This window comes from Myotis davidii, unplaced genomic scaffold, assembly GCF_000327345.1.
Source record: "Myotis davidii unplaced genomic scaffold, ASM32734v1 scaffold196, whole genome shotgun sequence".
NCBI classification, from domain to species: Eukaryota; Metazoa; Chordata; class Mammalia; order Chiroptera; family Vespertilionidae; genus Myotis; species Myotis davidii.
In genome coordinates, this window is record NW_006288258.1 from 3,489,368 (window position 1) to 3,494,794 (window position 5,427).

The following is a 5,427-nucleotide window of genomic DNA, read 5'->3' on the forward strand; positions in this document are numbered from 1 at the left end:
ATCTTTCTCTTCTTAAAATCAATGAGTCCATAAAGAAAAATTAAAAATAAAAGTAGAGTCCTGCCCCGGGGCGGTGTGGCTCAGTTGGTTGGGCGTCATTCCAAGCATGGAAAGGTTGCCAGTTCAATTCCTGGTCAGGGAATTGGTCTCATGAAGCACAGCCAGGAGACACAAAAAGGGAAAATTATAGGGAGCAAGGGCTAGAGTCATTTATTCATTCATTTATGTGCTTAGTTAACCCACCTTTATTTTTGTTTTTATTGTTCTATAATGTTTTTCAAAAGTTTTTTCAAAATATATTTTTTTCAAACTATATCAATGTTTTTCAAAATTTTTTTCATTATTGGCATCTTCTCCATCCCAACTGAACTCTTCTCCCATGAAATGTTTGTCCCATAGATATACTTTGTATCTGTTTATGGATTCTGACCCTTTGGAGGGTGAAACACCATTATATTATCTAAGATTTTTTTCGCCCCATTGGTGGTCATATCACTCCCAGTGAGAATGCAGGTACTATTTGTCAGAAACAATGGTGAACAAGGAGGATGAAGTTTCTGTCCTTAGAGTGCTGATAATGTAGTAGGGTAGACAACCACAAATAGCCAATTGCACAGCATGATGAATGCTACAGTTGGGGTAACAGAGAACCAGCTAACTTACTCCAACTGGCAAAGCCATCTCCCAGCCCCCACATCCAAGATGGGAGCCTTTCTTCAGTTGAGTGTCAGTGGGATGCTGTGGAGGACTGAACTACTGAGGCATCAGTCTGAGTCAGTTAGGATTTTGCTGTTGTTGCTTTAATATATCTTTATTGAATTCAGGGAGGAAGGGGAAGGGAGAGAGAGATAGAGCACCAATGATGAGAAAGAATCATTAATCGGCTGCCTCTTGCATGATCAGGGATCAAGCCTGCAACCCTGGCATATGCCCTGACCGGGAATTGAACCGTGACCTCCTAGTTCATAGGTTGACACTCAACCACTGAGCCACCAAGGCCGGGTGCCAGTTAAGTATTGAATAGTTTCAAAATTAAAAGGCCATTATTATTAACAAGAAAACAACTAATTCAGTTTAAAATGTCCCTGATGAAGCTTGGAGGACACAGCAGACTTCTGTATAATGCCTGAATAATGCTAAGAGGCTGCCTGAAGAGGCCAGCAAGTGGAGAGGGTTGCTTGAGGGAAACTGACTGTACTCCCACTGAGAGATAATCAAAGGAGCTGGAGTCTTTAAAACCAGATGTGGAACTTGCAGTAGAAATGTTGGCCTGGGGCTATTTTAAAAGGGATGATGCCCACGAGGGTCTCTGCCAGAGGGCATGGCATCTGCAGCGGAAAGAACTAAAGGTGAACTGGTGGTGGATGCTGGAGCTAAGAAGCTGTTGGTGGCAGGCAGGGCCCTGCGGGAGTTGCAGGGCTGTATTCAGAGGCCAGCAGAAGGATCCGGAGGACAGAGTGACCACAAAAGGCTTTCAACAGCTGCTGTGGCCAGAGGAAACTCACGCCAAAGATGATCAGTGCCAGCCCAATACAACCTGCCGGCCCTTCCTTTCTCTTCCCCACTTCATCCTTCCTTGGGCCAATGAGTGCAAGGAAGAGAGAAGGAAAAGATAGAGAGATAAAGAAGGTAATTAATCACACACTTCTGTCCCTCTGAAGAAAGTACAGGTACAGGAAGGTACAGCCTGGTACAGGTACAAACTGGAGGACAAAAGAAAATTCAACATTAAATTCTAGAGATTAAACCTTTCCCCCCACCTTGGACATATTAGTTACATAAATGACACTTTTTGTATTAGAATTGACTGGAGGAATTTTCATTATCTGAGAGTAAGTACGAAACTATGAAACTTGCCCAAGAGTTTGTAAGAAGTGGGAAAACTAGCTCCATAGGACAGGCTAGTTCTGAACTGCTGTGCGGGACAGTGTAGGATTGCTTCTGACGGCCCTTTAGGCAGATTGTGTGTTCAACTTACTGGTTATACTTGGGCACAATCCTGCCAGGGGCCCTGCTGGGCCAAGAGAAAGCTGCCTCTGTTTCAGAAGGTGGGGTGAAACCAACCAGGCCCCCTGGGCTATGAGGCAGAGACCCTGCAGGAGCTACAGGAGATTGAGACTGAAGAGTGAGGCCACTAGGCTGAGGGAAAGTAGGTCCCAAGTGGAAGGAGGCAAACCTCATCAGTAGAGGTGAAATGTCAACTTCGGGATGTGGCTGGGCTAGTCCTTCCTTAGTGATGCAGACCCAACAGTTCACACAACCACCGGGAACCTAGGTGAGGCTGTGCAGATCAGCAGACACTTCCCTCCACCTACAAGATCATATGAACCCTGCCCCACGTGTCCTCCTCCATTCTCCAGATTTCATTTTAGAGTGCAGGATACTGAACTAGGAGAGCTTGAGCAAAGAGACCATTCCCTAAAGGGATTGTTGTTTAATTTATTACACTACAAATTATATTTGTTTGTTTTCCATTGCCATCCAGACAGAGGGAATGGCTGAGGAAAAGCAGACTAGTTTTAGGCAAAATAAATAAACATGTTACTTGCCCTTGGGGTTACAATTAAGTGCATTCTGTAATGCCTCCACTATGCATTTAGCCTGGGCACTTAAATACCATAATTAAAATGTTGGACACATAGTTGTAATTCCTGTTCATTGGCTTTCCCATTTAACCAGGGACCCATGTATTTTTCCACCACTGATGAAGCAAGGGCAATCCTGATTCCAGTTCTTATTTTTAATGTGGTCCTTTCCATGTGGCTCATGTTCTTCTTCACGATGCTTGATATACAGCAGTACTCAATGCATGATGAGTGAACAAACAAGGCATCTTCTATTACAATAATGTGTCTGAAACCCAATGGTTACAGGCTTCGGCATACACCCTTGCACTTCCTGAAGTCTACTTCCCAGAGCTGAACATCTATCTAACTATAGCACCTGCTCTTACTCTTTCTCAAACTCCTTTTTACTTCATCTGCCTTTGTCTCTGCACATCTGTACTCTTGTATTTGCATTTGCCTCCCGAATGGGAGATTTTCCTCTCTGTTTGGTCATGAAAATCTTTCATGCATTTACCTAGAACTCTGCATTAAATTTTTTTCTTAAATTGGTTTTCTTAATGGTCACAAACTTCTGGGCTTTTTGTCTTGTATTGCTTTTTGCATCCTACTTATCTTAGAAGAAGTCTTCTAAAGAAAGCCCCTAGAGCCCGGCCAGCATGACTCAGTGGTTGAGCATTGACCTATGAACCATGAGGTCACGGTTCGATTCCTGGTCAGGGCACGTGCCCGGGTTGCAGGCTCAGTCCCCTAGTGTGGGGTATGCGGGGAGTAGCCGGTCAATGATTTTCTCTCATCATTGATGTTTTTATCTCTCTCTCCTTCTCCCTTCCTCTCTGAAATCAATAAAAATGTGTTTAAAAAGGAAAGAAAAAAAAATCCCCTAGAGAAAGTATGTCCACAAGGTCCGTAATCTCAGGTCTCATCTTCTTTCTGATCCTGCTGACATTGAACACAGTGACCATTTGCTGTACCTACCTGTGGGTCCCTGTTTTGATTACAACTTTATGGTCTGTTAGGGCATTTGCACCTCAGCAGTTTCCACTATTTCCCTTTGGTCTCAGCCCTCTGGATAGAACTGTAATCTTCTCATCCTAGGTTTGGGAATGAATAACTTCTGGGCAATGGGTGGCTATGAAAACAATCTCTCTAGAACTTATATTTCTTTTTCTTGTTACTGGTATTTATGCTTTTGTTTATTCTTCTCCCATAATGAGAAGGGCTGACCTGTGTAAGCTGTAAGATATTGCAGAAATGAAGATGTATAACACCCAAGCTAGGTTGTGAAATATATGTGGCTTCCACCTTGCTGTAGGTGAGTCCAGGCACTGAGTCATGAGGACACCCAAGTAGCCCTATAGACAGGTTCATGTGGTGAGGAACTGAGGCCTCCTGCCAACACCCAGCACTAACCTGCCAAACTTGTGAGTGAACCATCTTGGAAGAGTATCCTTTAGTCCATATCAGGTCTTAAGATGGTGCATCATCTCCAGTTGACATCTTGACTTCAACTTCATCAAAGATTGAGCCAGACCACTTAAGTAAGCTGCTCTCAGATTCCCAGCCCATAGAAATTATGTGAGATAATAAATGCATAATGTTGTTTAAACTGCTATGTTTTAGAATAATTTGTAGTGCAATAATAGATAACTCTCAACCTAGAAAAATCTATACTGAATTTGGTCTGAAAAGTATGATGGTACATAGTTGACTTGAGGGAAAATAATTTGGGAAGTCATAGCAAGGTTACTCTTCCTAAAAATCCAATAAGAGATGGTGGCATATGATCTTGGAATATAAAGGACAATGGTGGTAACACCAACGCCACATCATGAGTCAAAAGAAGCAGCCACAGTTAAGACTCCCAGGCAGAGAAGGACATATGACTAAGTGAGATAAGATTCTATTGGTTTTTAAAAGAGAAAGGGTACATTCCCATTACTTTGTTCACGGTAAGCAAAAGGTTTTGAAGGAGTTAGAGGGGACTTATAAAAAAATTATCTTTACCATTGCAAAAGTTACTGATGACTTCTGATTTTAATTCCCTTGCAATAATTCAGACAGCATTCATGAAGCATAGTAAATAATATAATATAAATAGACATGTTACTTTTTTGTTGTTGTTAATCTTAACCCAAGAATACTTCTTCCATTGATTTTTTTTTTGAGAGAGTAGAAGTGAGGAAAGGGAGGAAAGGAGAGAGAGAGAGAAGAAGAGAGAAAGAAACATGGATGTGAGAGAGAAACATCAATCGGTTGCCTCACCCATGCACTCTGACCAGGGCCAGGATCAAACCTGCAACCCAGGCACATATCCTTGACAAGGAACCAAACCTGAAACTCTGGTGCCCAGGCTGGCACTCAAACCACTGAACAACACCAGCCAGGGCCAGACATGTTACATTTATCAAGAAAAATAAGCAACACATATGTCACATGGAAGATATTTTCAGTTGATAAACCATTTGATTACAAATAAGAGCATATATTTTGACAAGGATTATTATGTGATGATTTAGCTTGCTCAGAGCTGATAAAGCCAGTCTCTACTCATGAACAGACTCTAAAGCTGGTTCAGCTTTATCAAGTTGACTCAGCAATGCTGGAGTATATTATAAATACTTGAAAGCAGCTGCTACAACATATTTTTAATCCCTGCAAATCTCTTCCCACTGAAGAGGCCACATGTTATCTAGGAACTATTCTATTCCACTGAAGCTGTTCTAGAAACCCATACACCTGGTTTACACACCAAAGAGCCTGACAAATGTATTTCCTCAGCACAGGACTAACAATTGGTTGAATTAAAACTAGAACTTTATACCAGCCATGCAATTTAATATTTTAAATTAAAAAAAAAAAA